Raw genomic sequence first — 21,972 nt, 5'->3', positions numbered from 1 at the left:
AAAACCACAAGCTCTATCTTGTAGAAGGACAAGGATAGCAGATACATGGGAACATGAACAGGTTTTACCCCAAGCCACACACTATCCTTATTTGGAGCTATATTGCTATTTATTCACTGGGTCATGGAATTCTCACCCAAATAACACTCAGGTTTGCATACAGTCCATGGAATGCAGCTTTCAAGAAGGCAGCTTATCACCACATTATTAAGGGCATTAGGGATGGGCAACAAATACTGAACTAGTCAGTGATGCACACACTCTGTGGACAAATAAAAAATATATTTTAACAATGCTTAACAAGATATATTCCAATGAGAAACAATAACTCTGCAAGAAGGCTATCCATGGGTAACTGAGGAAGTTAAAGTCATTTCAAATTGCAAGAAAAGGCACACAATATTATGAAAAAGAACATCATTTACAACTATATCATTTGAAGGACAAAATGGCTAGTACTGATCTTTTACCTCTCACTTGATGAAATTCACTTTCACACCATTCTTGCCATGGTGAGGCCTGCAAAATTCCACCCATAGTGTTCACTTGGAGTTAGGTCCTCAGAGACAAGCAAAATCAATATATATAAGAACAGCCAAAATGATCAACTGTAAATTACTGCACATGATTTGATAAAGGACATCCAGGTCCTGACATTTCATCACAAAATAAACTTTTAACTTTGGCATGCATTAAGCAGAGTAACTGCACATTAATGCACAGTTGACTGTTCAGTTTACATGCTAAATTTTTTAATTGCCTTCAAGGAGTATAACATGGCATTGATTGAAGACAAGTGGGTCCCAACTTCCTCCTCCCTGCCCTCACTTCGATAATTGAGCACTTCCATCTAATTTACCTTTTAACAGTTGATCAGTTCTGTTGCTACCACCCTTATAGGCAGGGAATTCATTGACTCTGCGAAACAGTTCTTCCTCGTTCTTCTTAAGTATCTTGTATGAAACCACAGGGGGGATTGGTGTTCCCTAGTCCTTGTACTGTCAGACAATAGAAATTTTTCTTCTTATTAAACCTGTCATAATCAGTTACATCTCAATCAAATGTTCCCTCAATCTACTTTGCTCCAAGGATAACAATGCCAACTTTTCCAACCTAACCTTGTCACTAAAATGACCTATCCATGGAACCATTCTGGTAAATCTCTTTGGCACTCTTTTAAGGATACTCACATCATCCCTAAAATGTGGAACAGGGTACAGAGGAAACTCGATTATCCAAATACCAATTATCTGAAAACCGATTAGCTGAAGGAGATCTTGAGGTCCCGATAGAATCATTACATCAAAGCCGTGTTTCCAGCAGTGATCGCATCTTTTGTTTACAGTGATTAAACAGGCACTGTCTCCAAATGACTGACCTCCCGCCCTTTTGCTTCCCACGATTTCCCTGGAGTTCGAGAGGTGGATACCCGAACCATACATCCCCCCCAACTCCCACCACCTCCCCCCCTCCCCTCACTTCCCAGGAATAATTTCTCCAACATTGTCCTGTGCAGAGCAAACATGGAACCTGTCAAACATTTGCAGTAAAAGGTTGTGTGTGTGTGCTATTTGGAACTTACCCCACAAAGGCAGCAGCAGCAGTCTTGTTGTTCGTGTGCAGTCCAGATGCCCCAGAGAGGGGCCGGGGGCTGGACGGGGGTGGCCATGGGCTCACGTGATTTGTGCTGGGGGGAGGGGTTGGACCAGGTTGGGAGCAGGGGGCGGGGAGCAGGGCGGTGTTGGACCGGGTTGGGGGGTGGTTTTGGATGTGGGGGGGCAAGAGGGGTGCGGGGTTGAGGGGGCGGGGTCTCGCACACTATGTGCTTCCTTGTCTCCTGAATGGGGAGCAGACTTTAAAAACTCCAGGCCCCAGAGGACCGGCATTTAATCGATTTTCTGAATAATCGATTAGCCAAACGAAATAGTGCCCGTCCATCACGTTCGGATAATCGAGTTTCCACTGCATATAGCTTTAAATGTGACCCAAGCAAAGGTTTATCAACATTTATTGTAGGATATCTGTTGTCAGACTCAACTCTTTATTTATGAAGCCTACTATCACATCACTCTCTCAATCTGTCCTGACACATTGCACCTCCCGTCCCTTGTGCATCAACCCAATCCCAGTTCCTCTGCTCCTGAACAATCTATTGAACTGTTTTATTAAGACCCTATTGCTTCTCCCAATCCCTTCCACAAAAGTTAATCAAATTTTGCTTCTTTGCATTAAATTCCATTTGCCACTTCTCTGTCCATTTTGCCACTTCAATGATGTCATTTGCAATTGAATTGTTTCCCACTGTTTGTCACTCTTCCAAGTTTGGTGTAACTGGTAAATTTAATCTGATGAGTTATTTCCAAAATACAAGCTATTTATATATATCAAGAAAAGCATTTGCCCCATGCGGATTGAGAGTCAGAAAAATAATTATTTACCATCTCTGGCTGGTTTCTGTCCTAACAACAATCTCTTCCATCCAAGCACAAAGCCTTCAATTCCATCCACTACAACTTTGCTGAGCAATCTTCTGCGTGATTCTTTGTTAAAAAAAAATTCTTAAGCGGTCCATCTGGATAACATCCATTGCATCCCTCTCATCAACATGTTAATTCTTCAAAAGATTCAATTAGGCTAGGCAAACATTTTTTGTTTTTTAAAAATCCATGACTGACCTTAGTAACTTCGACTTCTCCAAGTACCTGTTTATTGATTATAAAACTTTACCCTCCACTGATGGTAAACTATTTTGTTTACAGTCACTAGCACTGTCATTCGATTCAGTCTTGAATAAAGGTGTCACAATTACCACTCTCCAATCTTCCAGAACTGCCTCTATTTCAGTGCAGTTTAAAATATTATGGCAGGTTCTTCCATTATCTCAACCATCATTTTGTTAAGCAACTTGGGACATTTACTGGTATTGATGGATGAATTGAGAAATTGAGGGTTCAAGCCAACCCAAAAATAACAATCAAAAACACCATCCAAACATTTGTTTTCCATGTACGCTGTGCAACTCTGTCTAACGCATCCATACATGCAACTAATATTAACCAAACATTCAGGTCAAAATATTTGTAATACCAGCAACTCAAAGGAATTTATGAAGCATACACATTCAAAGGCATTTGTTAACATGTTCTTCTCTGGATCTAATAAAAGTATTTAGATATAATGGGCTATGGGAGCAAATTAATAGATAGAAAACAAATATTTAAGTAAATGGATGCAATTCAGTTTGGAAATGGTCGGAAGTGGTGTACTCCAGTAGTTGGTGCTATGAAGAAAGGATGAATCTTTTAATTAAGAATAGTGCCCTTTCTGTAAAGACTCTAAATGTTGTACCTTTTGCCACTAATTATTAAACAGATGCTAGACAAAGGAGAATTAGTGCCAGACAACTACCTCTAACAGTCCTTAATCTGAATTGCTTACTGCTAGAGGTAGGAGATACCATAAGCAAACAATCAGGATGGTAAGGTGACAGTCTCTCCTTTATAAGGTAAAAAGTCAGGATGTTTGCTGATGATTGCACAATGTTCAGTATTACTTGAGACTCCTCAGATACTGAAGCTGTCCATGTACAAATGCAGCAAGACCTGGACATCAACCGAGCTTGTGCTGAAAAGTGGCAAGTAACATTCATGCCAGGCAATGACAAGAGGGAATCTAACATTCACCCCTTGGCATTCAATGGCATTCTATTCCTGGAAGCCAAATGAAAAAGCACCTTGGCTGTTACTATTGTCCATAAACTGAACTGAATAGCCATGCAAATATAGAGACTGTAAGAACAGGTCAAAGACCAGGAATTCTGCATTGTGCAATTCACCTCATGACTCCACAAATTCTGTACACCACCTACAAGTCACAAGTCAGGAGTGTGATGAAATATTCCCTTCTTGACTGGATGAGTGGCAGCTCTAACAGGAAGCTTGATACCATACATGACAAAACAGCCCACTTGTTTGGTACCACATCCACAAACATTCAGTTTCCCCAGCATCGATACTCAGTAACAGCAGTCTGTGCTATCTACAAGATGCACTGCAGAAATGTACCAAAATTCCTGGGATAGCACCTTCCTAACCCACAACCACTTCCATCTAGAAGGACAAGGCCAGCAGATACTAGGGAATATCACTCCTACAAGTTTCCCTCCAAGACACTCACTATCCTGATTTTGAAATATATCACAATTCTTTCAATGTTGCAGTGTAAAAATCATGGAAATCTCTCCCTGATGGCATTGTGAGTGTACCAAGCAAAGTAACAAGAACAGTTTAAGAAGGTAGCTTACCAGGACGCTGTCAAGGGCAACTAGGGATGAGAAATAATTCAGATTCAAAGTGAAGTTTTTAATGCTGTTACAGTTCTGTGTGTGTGTTGCCAGTTCTATGTGAAAATGTTTTAGTGGCTGTAAAGTGAAGTTACTCTTCAGTTGAGCCTGATGTCTCACAAGAGATGCACATCTATCTTAGATGTACAACATAAGATCCTAGCAGTGGTAGGCACCATTGTCACATAAAATATGTTAGTAATTTGATAGCTTGAAGAAAGTCCATTTAACAAAAGTCCCAGACATCCAAAGTGCAAAGAGAAAAACACAATCAGGAAACTGAGTGTATCTTTAAATATTCAGCAGCTTAAAAGCACATGGAGACTTCAGTGTAAGTGAAAGCAGCAGTTATCCATAAAAAGGCTGCAGGAGTCATAGCAACAATGAGATTGCCTTTAAAAGCCAACCTCAGTCAGCACGAGTGAAAAATATTGAAAATGCTCACAAATACTAAGCAGAGTGTCACCAAAGCTGCAAGACGAAATGTCAAAATCATAACTGTGGGATACATTACTGTGTGTTGTTCCTTAGCGGATGGGTAAGAAATAGGGAACAGCTACTGAGCAAAAATGTCGTTAAAAAAAGACATTTGTAAAGAAAATTGGGAAACTGGCAGCATAAGTTGACTAATGAGCATGAAAAAAAGTTGAAGACAAAATAAATGTTAATTAAAACCAGTGTTTTGAAGGGAAAGGCAAAGTTTTATTGTTCAAGATAAATGACTTTTTTTTTCCACAGGCATTATCAATGTGATGCCTTTTTTTTCCAATGTATAATAACATTTTAAAAACTTGAAAAAGTAGAACGGGTGCAAATTCTCCAGAGTGCTAAAAAGGATATGAAAATCACAGAGAAAAGAGGAAATTTGTGTAAAAAACGAGTTATTCTACTTGGTACAGAACTTAAAATGCAGTATTCCTTCATTTGAAAGTATTCCAGCAATCTTTAAACCCTTGGAGATGATAATAACAGGTATATATAAAGATAATTCTGAAATATTTGGAATGTTATCCGTATAAACTAACTGAAATTAAGACATATTCTGCCAAGAGAAGTAAGAAGAAAGATATAACCATGTAGCTTTGGTGTAATGTAATTAGTTTTTAAGTAACCTGGAATTAACGTATTTATTGCTTATCAAGGTTGAATCTCTCTTCTGTCTAAAATGTCAAATGTGCACCTTTCCTCACATGGTATTGATAGCCTAGACTAGTTTACACAAGAAGGATTTGTAGCAGTAAATCTACCCAAATGTTTCTGGCAGAAATCAACATATCTAAGGAGTGTCATTGAGAAACAAACATGGAATCTAGCTGGTCTATGGCTCGGGTATGAACTGGAGAATTCTCTGAACCATTATTGGGCATTAGGTCCTTTCCTGACAATGCATATCAATAGCTACTTTATTGGAATCCATAGTATTTCCTAAGGTACATATTTATATTAGATCATATTAATCTGGATGTTTTAAAGTCTTATCATGTAAAACTACTGCCAACACACAGCAATCACTGCAGTATTTTTTTCCCTGCCTGCCACATGATTGCTTTGCAACACTGAATATTTATTCCAATAACTACATTATCTTCACTTGCTGTGCTGAAGGACACAAGTTACCACAGCAAGATAAAAACAACCCAAGAATATCTTTGTCAATTAATTCTGCCAACTCCTTGATAATAATATCTGCATAAATAGATAATCAATGCATTTTGCTAAACCTTTGGTTACCAGACAAATTCAAATGTCTGAGGAGAAAGTGAGGTCTGCAGATGCTGGAGATCAGAGCTGGAAATGTGTTGCTGGAAATGTGTTCCTGAAGAATGGCTTATGCCCGAAACATCGATTCTCCTGTTCCCTGGATGCTGCCTGACCTGCTGCGCTTTTCCAGCAACACATTTCTAAATTCATATGTCTGCCAGGTACATTAAATAATTGTAAGTTAAATTTTATGATAAATAGCAATAAATAGATAGTTAGATAGATAGATAGATAGATAGATAGATAGATAGATAGATAGATAGATAGATAGACAGGGACATTTAGATGAATATATAAATAAGAAATGTTTGGAGGTATATGGGTCAAGCGCATGCAGGTGGAACTAGTTTAGTTTGGACCTATGGTTGGCATAGATTGGTCGGACTGAAGGGTCTGTTTCCATGCTGTATGACTATGACTGTATGGTAACTGATAAGACAGAACCTGATTTGCTTATAAAATGAGATAACCGATTGAAGATTTCCACCTTGTACGCATTAGGGTAGAATTACAAGATTACCAATCTAAAGGGAACAACAACATATATTGTATGAAAAGAGGACGCTGATAGGTTGCCATGCAGACTTTGGTTGGTAGAGGCATTGCCACAGATCAGGGAATAATGGACTTCCAAGCTTTTAGTTCAAAACATCCAAGTCATCACTAATTAGTCAAGGCATGCCCTGAGGCATGAACAGACAATGGCTAACAGCTATTTTGTTAAGTTAGAACAGGCACGTTTGTATGTGTTCTTTCTGTGTAAGGGGCCCTGTGTATTATTACAAACATGCATAGAGTTCTACTTGTTTTAAGATTGGCCTCATTGGCAACTTATAAATTGGGACTGAGCCATTTTCTCATGGTGAAAATTTGATCCTGAAATAGGATACATCAAAACCTTCTTGGTAGCAAGTGGCTACCCTGGGTCAACTCATTTCTCACTGTATATGATACACATTCATGAAAAGACCACCATGTAAAACCTGAAAAGTGTCCAGTCTACCTTACCTTGCAATGAGTCTCAGAGATTTGAGCAATAAGTGAAACTGCTATGGTGCAGTAGCAACATGAGTGGCAGTCACTCTTAAAAGAATACCACCATCAAACCAAAACATGTTGTGCCTATCACACAATCAATAATGTGGTATGTGAATTTCAGTGCTGTTATGACTCTACATATATAGGTCATACGTCCCAAAGATGAGACCCTTGCAAACAACATACCCCTTCTGCTATTTGCAGCAGTTCAAGTATTAATCAGACTCAATCAACCTGTGCTTGCAAAACTCAAAAGAATCTAGCTATCAATTTAAGGTGGTCAGTTGGGCTTATCCTGTTGTGCACTTGCATGTACTGGAAGCTGCGTATATAAAATTACCCACACTGAAGAAAGGTCACTGGACTCAAAGTGTTAGCTCTACTTTTTCTTCCCAGATGCTGCCAGACCTGCTAGAGGTTCTTCAGCAAATTCTGTTTTTATATGAAATCAGAGGGTCCCGGTCTTTGCAGACAGAAAGCATACATGTATACATTCCATCTGTTTCAGTGTAACAAAAATAGGTAACAACCTATACTCTGATAACTTTTATATCCTTATTGGCGGAGCTTACCCATGATATCAGTTCACCCTTTCAGGTCCTAATTGTCTTGTACGACATGGTTCATTCCTCATGACAATCAGTCAATCTCTGGGTTTAAATTTAACCTGGGTTAAATTTATCTAACTGGTACATTCCCCATGGAAAAACCTCTACCAATTGGAGTTCACTTGCCAACCAATTAGCATCCACTGTGCACGCAATATAAAAATTGTTTTACACTTTATATTGGTATCCATGGGAATGTCCAAATGAGTGAAAATTGAAAAGTGTTGACAAAATCTTTCCTTTTACAGCAATATCAAACAACTAACCAGAGGATACTGATTTAAGCTGATTGTGTAAAGAACTAGAGGTGATATGAGGAAAAGATTGTCTACATAGAGTGGTTATTAACTGGAATGCACTGTCTGAGACTGTAATGGAAACAGTTTCAATCATGGTTTCTAAAAAGGGGAAGGATGATTCTCAAAATACATTTCCAGAGCTAGAGGGAAATGACCAGTGGGTATGATTAATGGAGTTGTTCTTATCGAAAGCAAACAAAAGAAAATGGACTGAATGACCTCAGTGCTGTAACATTCTGTGATTCAATAATTTCTACTTCAAATGATCAACATTAGAGCTATTTCTGTTGCTTTTAAGTGTAGCTACTCTTCTCAATCTAAGCACCCATAAGCATAAAAAGTAGTTTCATAATTTTAAATTAATTATACCATTGCGTCCACAAATATTATTTAATGGATTTAGTAATAATGAAGACACTACTAATATTGCAGCTCCATTTTGTATTTTTATTGCATCTTTCCCGAGATATTTTGTTCTGCCAGTCAAAAACCAACTAATGTTTACTAACTGAAAGGTGAATTATTTTGATTTTGGAAAAATAAGAAGACCTTAAGACCATAAAACCAGGACTCAACTTTTGAAAGGGCTGCTTGTTTTAAGGAGTGCTATTGATTTCACTAACAAATACACATGAAGTAATTGATCATACTTCATTTGGAAAATTACTTCAAACTACTGATCTTTCTAAAGAAAACCCAAACAGCATGTACAGTTTTAAATTCTAGTGACATTGGAGTTGCCTGTGCTCCATTTCATGGAGTTCATTCTCTGACTGAATATCAGATGACAATTTAACTCTTACATTGATCAGAGGTTTATATGGCATACCTGAAAAACTTTAGCAGTGTGTAAGGGCCAGAAAATTGGTTTTGTCCCAGAAACTGCCACCAAATAACTGGTGTACTGGAATGCATACGTAAAAATAAGGTAGATCCAAGGAAGGAGGTAACAGTACTCATGTTGAGTTATGAGCAGCTCTTCTGCTGAATGTGCCTCCACAATAATACAAATGAAAATTTATCTGTCTATTCATCAGCATTCTCCAGCCATTGTGAGCTTGTAAAAATAGTTGAACATTTCAGCAATATCGTCAACCAGGCTTGAGTAATCAAATCCCCAAATTGGTCAAACTGTCTCTAATGTTTCACCCTAGAATTTAATGCAATGGACATTGATTGCTCCTCCAACACTGCCAAAAATATTAGATGTTTTGTGCTGAGTTTGAATTCCTATCAGTGGTTGGCACACACAGTTGGCCCTAAACACAAAACAGCTTCAACTTTAAGCAAACAGTCTTTTCAGTTATTCAAAACCAAAAGAGAAAATGCTGGAAAATCTCAGCAGGTCTGGCAGCATCTGTAAGGAGAGAAAAGAGCTGACGTTTCGAGTCTAACTGACCCTTTGTCAAAGCCGCTTTGACAAAGGGTCAGTTAGACTCGAAACATCAGCTCTTTTCTCTCCTTACAGATGCTGCCAGACCTGCTGAGATTTTCCAGCATTTTCTCTTTTGGTTTCAGATATCCAGCATCCGCAGTAATGTGCTTTTATTTCTTTCAGTTAATCACTATGATAGTTCGCCCTGTGAGGGAGTGTGAGTGTATGTTGGATGTATGAGTATGCATGTATACTTTCAATATGACCAGAAACTGAAGTCAGAAGAAGAGTCACTATGGACTGGAAATGTTAACTGTTTCTCCTAGAAATGCTGTCAGATCTGCTGAGTTTCATCAGCATTTCCTGTTCATACTTCGGATCTCCAGCATCTGTAGTTGTTTGCTTTTATTTAATGTGTATTTACATTACTTTTGGGATCTTCAATGCGAAGGATGCAATCATTACCCAACTAGTTATAGCACTAAGCCCTTTTATCAGCACAGTGGAATTTAACTTGCTTTCAAATGGAAAATATTCCCTACCCCCAACCAGCAAAGTTTATGAGTGCTTAATATCTCAGAAAATGCTAATTTGTCTCTCTCTTGACTGTTTAATGTAATTGTTGATCACCCTTCTTTTGAAAACAAACTCATGGAAGCTAGCCTGGTCATCAGTCATGCCTGAACAGACACCAACTTTAATGCCACAAATATGTTTTAGGCAGCTAAATTCTCTGTAGAATCTCTGAACCAATAATTTTCTAAATGGCCTGGCATTCCACTTGGAAGCACTTAGACAGGTTTCCCTTCTGCTTCTCATTTGGTTCCCTTCTTTTAAAAGTCAGCGACATTTCTGTTTTACCTGTCTCACTCTCCTTTTCTCTCCAACTTTCCTCAGGAGAATTTAATTCTCCATTATCTCTGTCTGATCTGGGAAAGTTGCCAGAGGCCAGTCTACCTGAGCCTATGGGTTTTTAGAATCATAGAATCCCTACTGTGCAGATAGAGGCCAGTCAGTCCATCAAGTCTGCACTGACCCTCCAAAGAGGATCTCATCCAAACCCAGCCACCTACTCTATCCCTGTAACTCCACATTTCCATGGCTAATCTGCCGATTCTGCTAACTGTCCAAAAGAAATAAAGAAGGCATCAATTTCCTCTTTCATCAAACTTAGTGATCAAATGAGCAAAGATGGAAACCCCAGCCCTTTAATAAGTTGATAAATTCTTGTCAAGCTTGTGAAGTGGGTGGATGGATGGCAGATGAGGTTCAGAGCAGAAAAAACATGAGGTGATGCACTTTTGTTGGAAGAACATTCCAAGGCAATATAAAATAGGGAATCTGATTCTACAGAGAATGCAGGAGCAGAGAGATCCAGGTGTATATGTGCACAGAACATCGGAGGTGACAGGACAGTTGGAGAGAGCAGTTAATAAAGCATAGGGCATTCTTGGCTTTGTTAATGGGAGCGTAAGATACAGGAGCAAGAAGGTGATGTTGAACTTTATCAAGACATTTGTTAGGAGACTTTCATTTTGACAGCACAAGGGAGAAACTTCCACTTTGAACACAAAGTCAATGAAAAACATCCAGTTAACAGTAGTTATAGAGCATTACTATTCAAAATCACTAAATGCTTTAAAAGTAGGAATACAATGCTGATTTACAATTCATTTTTTAAACAAGGAACACAAAACTGTACTGCTATTTACAGTAGTAAAAGTCTTCAAAGGAAATATATTATAACAGGAGTGAGATTTGCAGAATTTAAGACCATCAAAGTAATAAGAATAAATAATCTCATTAGGAAGACATAAACAGGAGAAATATCATAGTATTGGGTATCAGAGAAAAAATATAGTTCTTAAAATACAGAATTTCTTCAAACATAAATAATAATAAACTAATAAATATATACTGTATTCAATATCTTCAGTTGATTATATTGTAAATCATCAACACATAAAAAACAGCATAGATACATCTGAAAAAGCTCTACTACATTTTGACATTACTTTGATCTGAGAACAAATAGAATTCTTCAAGAAGCAACATTTAAGTCAAGAGTTCAGTAATTCCATTAATTAAGGGTCTCTACCACTTATGGATAACCAGTGGCTATGGAGCTTTGGAATCAGAACTCATCAGGGACAGAATTGTTGGAATTATTGAAGATTATCAGATTTTGTCACATTTATTACAGTCCAAAGACAATTTGACATTGGAGAAAGCTATTCAGATTGTGCTGGAAACAGAAACCAGAATGATTCAGAGATGAATCCTTGAAGGTAGAAGGATAATCTAATCAGAGAGCAACAGAACTCTATAAGATAAAAACACTCAAATGAGACACATGATAAGCCAACACAAAGAGTAAAACAAACAGCAGGTGGTAAGTCAGTAATTGTGCTATGTAGGAAAAAAGCCTCATCTGCGCAAGTAGTCATTCCTGAAGAAGGGCTCATGCCCGAAACGTCGATTCTCCTGCTCCTTGGATGCTGCCTGACCTGCTGCGCTTTTCCAGCAACACATTTTTGGCTCTGCACAAGTAGTGCCCAGTAGAGACAAAGAGTGCTACAGCTCGAAAATTATAGATCACTTCCAGAGGATAGTGGGACCCAGAGCAGAAAGCAATCATATTCTTATATATACAATGATACAAATGTGACCAAACCAAATTAATTAGAAAAAAATACCCCATGCATTCCCATTATTCAAGTTACTTGAATTTGACAAAACAAGCATATGTCAATAAACATCAATTTGATACAGGAGAAACTGTGACTATCTCATCAGATCAAATATGATGGCTGAAGACAGATGTCAGAGCCAATAGAGTTGAAAGTACAAGGTCCAGGTAGCACAACACTCATAATTAAATATATGCTTCAAGCAGCTCTGAATGTCAGATATAGAGAATTTATATGTAATTCAAAATCAGGAAGCCTCACTCTTGTCCTCCACCTTCTTTATAAGCTTGAAGATGTTAAACAGCATGGGTGTAATATTTTCCTTGAGCAGTGTTATCTGAAATTGTTCATAGGATTAGAAAAGTTCAATGTCTAATATAGCATCAAGTTAATGAAGGTTACTAAGCTATTATGTCTGCACATATTCAGGAAATCTGCATCCCATAATGAATCAAGTCCAGAAGCAACTCAAGTAAGTGATTGGAATGGGCATATTTCCATGTTGGCACACCAGCCAATTGGTCTTGGGCCACCATTATTGTACCCAAATTGAATGAGTTTATTAGAATATGCATTCGTCTTACACAGCTCAACAAGACATTGAACAAAGGAAATTTATCCAATGTTTACAATAGACAAGAGTTCAGGCAAATTTTCTAAAAGTAGAAACTTCACTTAATTTGTGTCATCAGTGGATTTTGGCATATGTCATAGATGTACAATCACGTTAGCTTGTTACAATAATCATTCAATTTGGGAGATCTTCCTTTAGCAGATTGCTATTTTTATCAACTAAACACTAGCGAATGAATAGATGTCTCACAGGCAGTCATATGAAATATGCATTTTCTTCTATGTGGGAACTTCAGGATACTACTTGTTTCAGTACAGGAACATGTGTGGGAAATGTTAGCACTAGAGCAACACAAGTTCCAGGTTTCTGAGCTTGAGCAGTAGCAATGCATTATGATATACCTGGAAGACTGTCCTGTTGTTAGGGCAAATGAAGCTATCCCACCACCCCCACTCCCCAAAATGCAGCATATCACCTTTGGCTTTGCTGTTGGGCAACTGACCTCTTTTCTTGCCTGGTAAATAAGGTAGATAATCAAGTAAACAGTGAGCTGAAGCCCTTAACTGGTCATTAATTGAGTATTTTTCCTGAGTCAACTTATCCAATTAGTTGCCCTTCCAACCATCTTCCTCACCAAGTCCCAAGAAGAAAATCGTGCCTGCAGCATTTGATTATATTAGAATGTGAACTATTGATGGTCACTGCAATTGTTTGCTTTATCCTGAGTGTAAATTCTGAGAAAGTAAACAAAACTGTAGAAAGAGTTAGAAACCAGAGCTAGAGCATTTTAAATGTACAGTAAGTAATAGCAGTTACATATAGTATCATTTCTGCATAAATCCAAAACATAAAATCTACTACTTAAAATTGAACATGCAAATTATGTATATGTAACTGATGATGTTACTCTGACATCAGCTGATCAGATCAGAAGAAGAGATTGGAGCAGAGATTAAATGAAGCTCATAAAGAGGAGGTCTTAGATGCTATATTAGCGAGCCATATTCAGTATCGTATAGTGAATAGAGATAACTGAAGAGTGTAACAATCATGACGGAGGGAAAGATCCTTACTCTAGGGTAAGGATTAACTTGGGATGTGAGAGGCCAAAAGAACTGATAATCTAGTAAAGCCAGCTACTGTTAATAGTATATGTGCAGACACCCATAGCACAGAGATACTGTCGAGAAGTATCTAATATGCTGCAGCAGTGTTAGCCTAAAACATAGGAAAAAGCATATCCTGTATCTCCTTAGTTAAGGAGTCCACATCTGTACACACATTCCATGTTGACTCTAACTAAAGTCCCACTCGGCTCCAGCAAGATTTGTCATTGTCCTTGCAATCTGTTAGCCTCGCTAAATACATGGTGCACTCTACCTTTTTGTGATCCATGTATACGACACCCAGATCCCTCTATCCTGTAACATTCTACAGTCTCTCTCCATTTAAGTCATATTCCGCTTTTCTAGTCTTCCTTCCAAAATGAATAGCCTCACATTTATTCCCATTATACTTTACCTACCAATTTTCTTTTGTCTATTCAGTAATCCTATCTATATCACTTTGTAGATTCATGGTATCCTCCTTGTAACTTGTTTTTTGAAATATCTCTGTATCATTAGCAAATTTGGCTAGAATATTGCCTGTCCATTCATACAAAATCATTAACACAGATTTGAAATAATTGAGGCCCCAGTAATTCCTGTAATACTCCACTGGTTACAGTTTGCCAACGTGAAAACGGCCTATTATTCCCAAATCTCTTTTTTTTTCTATTAGCTAATCCATGCTAATATACAACCCTTAGCAACATAAGTTCTGACCTTGTGAACTTTCTAATGAGCCTCTTTGTATTGAATGCATTTTAGAAATCCAAATATACCACATAAACTGGTTCTCCTTAACCATCCTGCTTGTTACGTCCTCAAAAAACTACAATCAAGCATAATTTTTATTTCCCAAATGCATGTTCACTCTGCATAACTGGATCATAAATTTCCAAATGTCTTGTTACTATGTACTTCAAAATGGATTTGAGTACTTCCCCAATGACAACTTTAAACTAAGTGGATTTTCATTTCTGGATTTCGGTCTCCCTCCTTTCTTGAAAAGAACTATTATGTTTGTAGTTTTCCAATCTATTGTGGTCTTTCCCAAATTTTGAAAATTTGGTAGATTACAGCCAATACATCAACTATCTCTGCTATCACTTCCTTTAAGACCTTAGAATGTAAATTATCAAGTCCAGCCTTAGCAACCTTTAGTCCCATTTGTTTTCCCTGTACTTCTACATTTCTTGATTATGTGACATCCTTGTTCAAGAGAGAGTTGAAGGATAGCCCTGCAACCACTAGCTAACTGGTATCAGTGATAAGTAAAATTTTTGAAACAATAATCACATAACAAATCAAAGGATAGTTGGAGAAATTTGAGTTATTATGCATAGCTAACAGATTTGTAAAGTGCAGATCATGATTATTTAGTCTAATTGATTTTTTTGATGAAATAAGAAAGTAAGTTGGTGAAGAGAATGCATAATGTTGTTTTAATGAACTTTGAAGAAAGCATTTGACCAAGTACCATACAAAACTCTGATCAACAAGTTTGTTGTTCATAGAATAGGATGCTCAGTATCAACTTCAACAAACAATTGGTTTAAGGAGTTACATGTAGACTAGACCAGACAAACTTGGCAGATTTACTTTCTAAAAAAGCATTAACGACCAAGATGGATTTTTACATAAACAATAGTTGCTGCATGGTCTTTATTATTTTTTATTGGCTTTAAATGTCATCATCAGCTGTGGGTTCAAATTCATGCTGCAAAGCACTCACCTGGGTTTCACAATTACCAGCCCAGTAACATTACACTATTCCACCATCTCCCCCACTGACTGGTAATATCCTAAGCAATTCTGATTTCCAAGCACATACCCATTACAACCTCAATCTCTTGACAAATGCCCTATCCTAAATATACTGTGCCTGATGCTAACCCTTAGTGATGCACCCTTATTTTATATCTTTGCACCATTAAGCTCATGTACATGCACCTGAATCAATATAATTCAACAATTCCAACACATTATGAGCAGTGCTTGACCCATGGGAAGAACAGGGAGCAGAGAGTGACGACTGCAGATGTTGGAGATCAGAGTCTAAACGTGTGGCACTGCAAAAGCACAGCTGGTCAGGCAGCATCCAAGGAGCAGGAGAGTTGACGTTTTGAGCATAAGCTCTTCATCAGGAATGGGAAGAATAGTTCCAGCATGCCCATGACAATCAAAACTTAAATTAAAACTCTAATCACAGATGCTTAGGACCAAGTAACATTTGAGCCAAACAACATTATAACTTTGGCTTTTGTTTACTGCTAAGTTACTTTCTAGAGTACAAAAGTGCACTACCTATAAATCTGTAGTATATTGAGTTTCATGTAAATCATGTTGACAGAATTGATCATGGATAGGGGATTGGCTGACTGGCAGAAAGCAGGGAGTGGGGATAAAAAGATTTTTTTTCAGCTGGTAACTAGTGGAGTTCCACAGGGGACTACAAATATTCACATTATACATTAACAATCTAGATGAAGGAGCTAAGGGTATTAGAAATCTAAAGGATCTGTGGAAGAATTGCTACCAATGAATGTTGTTGCATTGGCACTTAAAATGATTGAGTGTTATCTTGATTTGGAAGATGATTATTAGGACATTAATCTTCTTGTGCTATACTCATTTTGTTGCTATATTGTGTACTTTACTAATTCAGGCTTTTGAAAATGCAGTTTCAATATAAAGTTTTATTTTTCCCTAAGAATATGGTGTCTTCATAAACATGAACGAAGATATTCCTTTTCCAGGATAGTTGAAGATGTTCCAAAAGATCAATGGGTAGAAAGTTTATCAAAAGTTTCATAACATAACAGGCTACAAAGTGAAGTTGAATAGATCGTAGACATCAATACATCCCTACCCAATGAGCTCAATGCATTCTACACTTGCTTTGAACTGTAGATCAATGAAACAATGTCACCAATCCCAACACCTTGGAATGCACCTGCACCCACAGTCAATGCCACAGATGTTAGATCAGCCTTATTGAGAGTGAACTCACAGAAAGCATCTGGCCCAGGTGGAATACCTGGCTGTCCACTCAGATCCTATGTGGACTAGCTGGCTGACTGCTGTCATCTTTAACCTCTCCTTACTTCAGTCTGAAGACCCCACCTACAAGAACAAGACCACAATCATTCTGGTACCAAAATAAAATCATGCAGCATGCTTCAATGACTACCACCTGGTAAATCTGACCTCTATAATTATGAAGTGCTTCGAGAGATTGATCATGGCTCAAATCAACTCCAGCCTACCAGGTTGCCTTGATCTGGTCCACAGAAGATGCCATTTCCCTGGCCCTACACTCATCCTTGGAACATCTGGATAACAAGGATATCTACATCAGGCTCCTACTGATTGACTACAGCTCCACCTTCAACACCATAACTGCCAACAAATTCATTTTCAAACTCCGAGACCTAGGTATCAGGTCCCCGCTCTCTAACCTGATCTTCAATTTTCTGACGCATAGACAGCAATCAGTAACTATACTCCTTAGATATACATGACTGTGTGGCCAAATTCTACCCCAACTCCATTTACAAGTTTGCTGATGATACCACCATTGTAGGTCGGATGTCAAACAACAATGACACTGAGTACAGAAAAGAGATTGTGTGCTTAGTGACATGGGATAAAAAAAGCAGTCTCTCCTTCAACATCAGCAAAATGAAGGAGCTGGTCATTGACTTCAGGAAGCAAAGTGAAGAGCACACCCTTGTGTGCATCACTGATGCTGAGGTGGAGATAGTCCAGAGAGCCAAGCTCCTGGGAGTGATGATCATCAACAATCTGTTCTGCTCCACCCACTTGGACGTGACAATCAAGAAAGCACAGCAATGCCTTTACTTCCTCAAGGGGCAAACAAAATTTGGCATGTCCTCAAATATTCTTACCAATGTTTATAGATGCACCACAAAAAAATCCAATCTGGCTGCATCACAGTGTGGTTTTGCAACTGCTATTCCATGACTACAAGTCACTACAGAGATGTTAAAACAGCCCAATCCATCATGCAAACCAACCTTCCATCAATTGGCTCCATCTATACTTCCCACTGCCTCAGGAAGGCAACCAACATAATCAAAGACCCCTCCCCACCCCAGTTATACTCTCTTCCACCTTTCTCCACTGGGTAATTGATATAAAAGTGTGAATACACAGACAGGCAGATTCAAAATCAGTTTCTTCCCTGCTATTATAAGATTTTTGACTGGACATGTCACATGTTAATGTTGATCTCTCTCTCTCTGCACTTCCTCTGCAGCTGTAACACTGTATTCTGTATTCCGTTCTGCTACCCTTGATGCATTTTGTCCTGTACTATCTGCCTGTAGAGCATGTAAACAACTCTTTTCACTCTATCTTGGTACATGTGATAACAATACATCAAATTAAATCAAATCAAAAAAGCATTAATGAATAATATTTATTGATTTTTTGAAGGCATCAAATGCCATGACATTGCTTCCATGATATTTTCTGTGTTTGGTATTTTTGCACCAAACCTGACAACACATGATCAGAGCTGAAAAATGTGTTGCTGGAAAAGCACAGCAGGTCAGGCAGCATCTAAGGAATAGGAGAATCGACTTTTCGGGCATAACCCTTCTTCAGGAATGAGGAAGGTGTGCCAAGCAGGCTAAGATAAAGGGTAGGGAGGAGGGACTTGGGGGAGGGGCGTTGGGAATGCGATAGGTGGAAGGAGGTTAAGGTGAGGGTGATAGGCCGGAGAGGGAGTGGGGGCGGAGAGGTCGGGAAGAAGATTGCAGGTCAAGAAGGCGGTGCTGAGTCCGAGGGTTGGGACTGAGATAAGGTGGGGGGAGGGGAAATGAGGAAGCTGGAGAAATCTACATTCATCCCTTGTGGTTGGAGAGTTCCTAGGCGGAAGATGAGGCGCTCTTCCTCCAGGCGTCGTGTTGCTATGGTCTGGCGATGGAGGAGGCCAAGGACCTGCATGTCCTTGGCAGAGTGGGAGGGGGAGTTAAAGTTTTCAGCCACGGGGCGGTTGGGTTGGTTGGTGCGGGTGTCCCAGAGGTGTTCTCTGAAATGTTCTGCAACAGGCGGCCTGTCTCCCCAATGTAGAGGAGGCCACATCGGGTGCAGCGGATGCAGTAAATGATGTGTGTGGAGGTGCAGGTGAATTTGTGGTGGATATGGAAGGATCCCTTGGGGCCTTGGAGGGAAGTGAGGGGGGAGATGTGGGCGCAAGTTTTGCATTTCTTGCGGTTGCAGGGGAAGGTGTCGGGAGTGGAGGTTGGGTTGGTGGGGGGGGTGTGGACCTGACAAGGGAGTCGCGGAGGGAGCATTGAATTTTGGAAAGCCACTGGTTTGTTTACTCTGAAAAGCAATAGCAACATTCCCAGCCCAACATTCACTTAGAGACATTTCAACCTTATTTTAAGTGTACATAACATGTGATCTTGATTTCCTTAGTTAGCCAGCAGACCTACCCCTAGGATAAGGATGAAGACACGGAGATCTGAAACTAGATTCCTGTTACAAAAGTAGTAGCCTTAAGCTTTCCTAACACTTATATGATCTGACAATTTTTAATATATAGTCTTCACTCTTTGGTAGCTTTTTTTCCAATGAGAACCATATTAAATATGTCTTCAATTTTGAGGCAGGCTAGATCAACATTTTCCTGCAAGGGCTTGCTCTGGTCATTGGATTCTTTCCAAGAGGTGTCTAAACAATGGTCTATCTCCAGTATTTACATATGGCATTGATTTCCCTGCAAGGATGAAGAGACCAGCAGTTTGCTGTACAATTCTGCGTTGGTGTTAGTCTTCCTCACATTATCTAGATTGTTGGTTTCCTTATGGGTTTACCTAACTTGTTGGTTCCTGCTTTTCGACTACTTATCCAATTATTTCCTTGTCTCATTCGCAACATAGCACTGTGCAATTTCAAGGATTCCTAGACTCATTAGCTAACTTATTAAAACTTGTAATGTGAATTCCACCTCCCACTTTTCTTACCACAAAATATCATGGGATCCTTTTGTGATAGTGTTTGGTAGGGTCCAAACTCCAGACACTAGTTAATATACCTTTCACATGGGTTGAACTCTGTCTTTTTCAGTGACTGCATCTTACAGGATTACTATAATCTCAATAACAAGATTCTATCTGACCAATGTAAAAATGTCTGACACGTGAGCTGTGTGTTGACCTGTTAACACCACACCTATTTTAATTTAAGAGACTGACATTAACAGACATATAGTCTCTGACATTTGTCATGGTATGTATTCAATAGCTGGGTAACTCCAGTAGGCACCAGCCTTACCCTAATCGTAACCCAAACCCTTCAGATCTAAGATGATCAGGAATTTCTTCAGGCAGAAGATGATGAATCTTTGAAAGTCATTGCTGCAGAAGGCTGTTTAAGCCAAGTTATTGAATGTCTTTAAGACACAGAGATGTAGGTTCTTGATTGGTGCGGGGATCAAGGATTACAGGGAGAAGGCAGGACAATACATTACCAGATGATGAAACAGATTCAATGGGCCACATGACATAATTCTGCTCTTACATCTTATTGTCTTATGATATACAATATCTGCAACAGAAAAGGTTGGTTAACTTGGATGGCTGATTTGCGATGTGGAGTGATGCCAACAGCACGGGTTCAAATCCTGCCCCAGCTGAGGTTACTATAAAGTTCATAGAGTTATAGAGATGTACAGTGCCCTTCAGTCCAACCCGTCTATGCCAACCAGATATCCTAATTTAATCTGGTTCCATTTGCTAGTATTTGAAACATATTCCTCTAAATCCTTCTTATTCATATACCCATCCTGATGCCTTTTAAATGTTGTAATTATACCAGCCTCCACCACTTCCTCTGGCAGCACATTCTATACACACACTACCTTCTGTGTGAAAAAAGTGTCCCTTAGGTCCTTTTAAATCTTTCCAATCTCATCTTAAACCTATGCCCAACCCAGGGAAAAGACCTTGTCTATTTACCCTATTCATACCCCTCATGAATTTATAAACCTCAATAAAATCACCCCTCAGCCTCCAAAGCTTCAGGAAAAACAGCCCCAACCTATTCAGCCTCTCCCTACAGCTCAAACCCACCAACCCTGGCAACATCCCTGTAAACATTTTCTGAACCTTTTCAAGTTTCACAACATCCTTCCAATAGCAGGGAGACCAGAATTGCACACAGTATTCCAAAAGTGGCCTAACCAATGTCCTGTGCAGCTGCAACATGACCTCCCAACAGCTATACTCAATGCACTGACCAATAAAATAAAGCATACTAAACTCCTTCTTCACTATCCTACCTACCTGCGACTCTACTTTCATGCCATGCCTCAGTTGAGAAACAAGAGCCTACTCAAACTCATTCCTCACCTGAGATGTGATGACCCTCAGTTTTAACTCATCGCTTTGTTTCCCTGTAATGAGAGAGCAATCCTATCATCTCCTGGGACTATTAGGCTTTACATTTAACTTCAACAAGTAAGTGCCTATAGTTTTAATGTGTATCTGTAATTACCAGGACCTGCAATAAAAGTTCATTGAACTCTTTAGTGCTAGTGACCCATATCTCATCCTTAGTGTTTTGGGTGATAACGTAAGTATCGCAATATGATAGTTGCAGATCACCAACTATCACATTATATTATCACAGCAGTGCTGATTGGAGGTTGTGAGTTTGGACAAATGTCACTTTAAAATAATGTTCATTTTCCTAAACACTGAAAATTCTTTATTTTCCTCTGAAAACAAGGTGAAATCTTATTTCAGCACTTACACATACATTCTGAAATTCATAAGCTCTCATATTATTCTTTGTTAATTTTTTTACTTGAATATGCACAATGTCACATAAGTTGTCTATTCCAATGATGTGAATGTAAAGACCATTGTGCAAAATTGGTGGCTCATTTGATGTCACCTGTTTTGTACAACTGGTCAAATGATCATTTCCCCAAATCAATAATTTCCAAGTGTTTTGTACCATATTCCACATGTACAACATGTACACACATACAAAGGTAAAATAACAAATTTATGCACATTTGCAGAATATAAATGATTGAATGGAGATTACTGCAGCACACAAGGAGAAAATTGAGGCCTTATTCTTTTAGCATTCCAGCTGTGTCACAGTCGAGCTTTATTAGTGATCTTTCACATTGCTAAGC

The sequence above is a fragment of the Chiloscyllium plagiosum genome, unplaced genomic scaffold (genome assembly GCF_037043375.1).
Source record: "Chiloscyllium plagiosum isolate Xiang-an unplaced genomic scaffold, Cpla_swu_hap1 HiC_scaffold_10, whole genome shotgun sequence".
In the NCBI taxonomy this organism is placed as follows: domain Eukaryota; kingdom Metazoa; phylum Chordata; class Chondrichthyes; order Orectolobiformes; family Hemiscylliidae; genus Chiloscyllium; species Chiloscyllium plagiosum.
The sequence above is the reverse complement of the archived record's forward strand: the minus strand, read 5'-3'. Positions refer to the sequence as shown.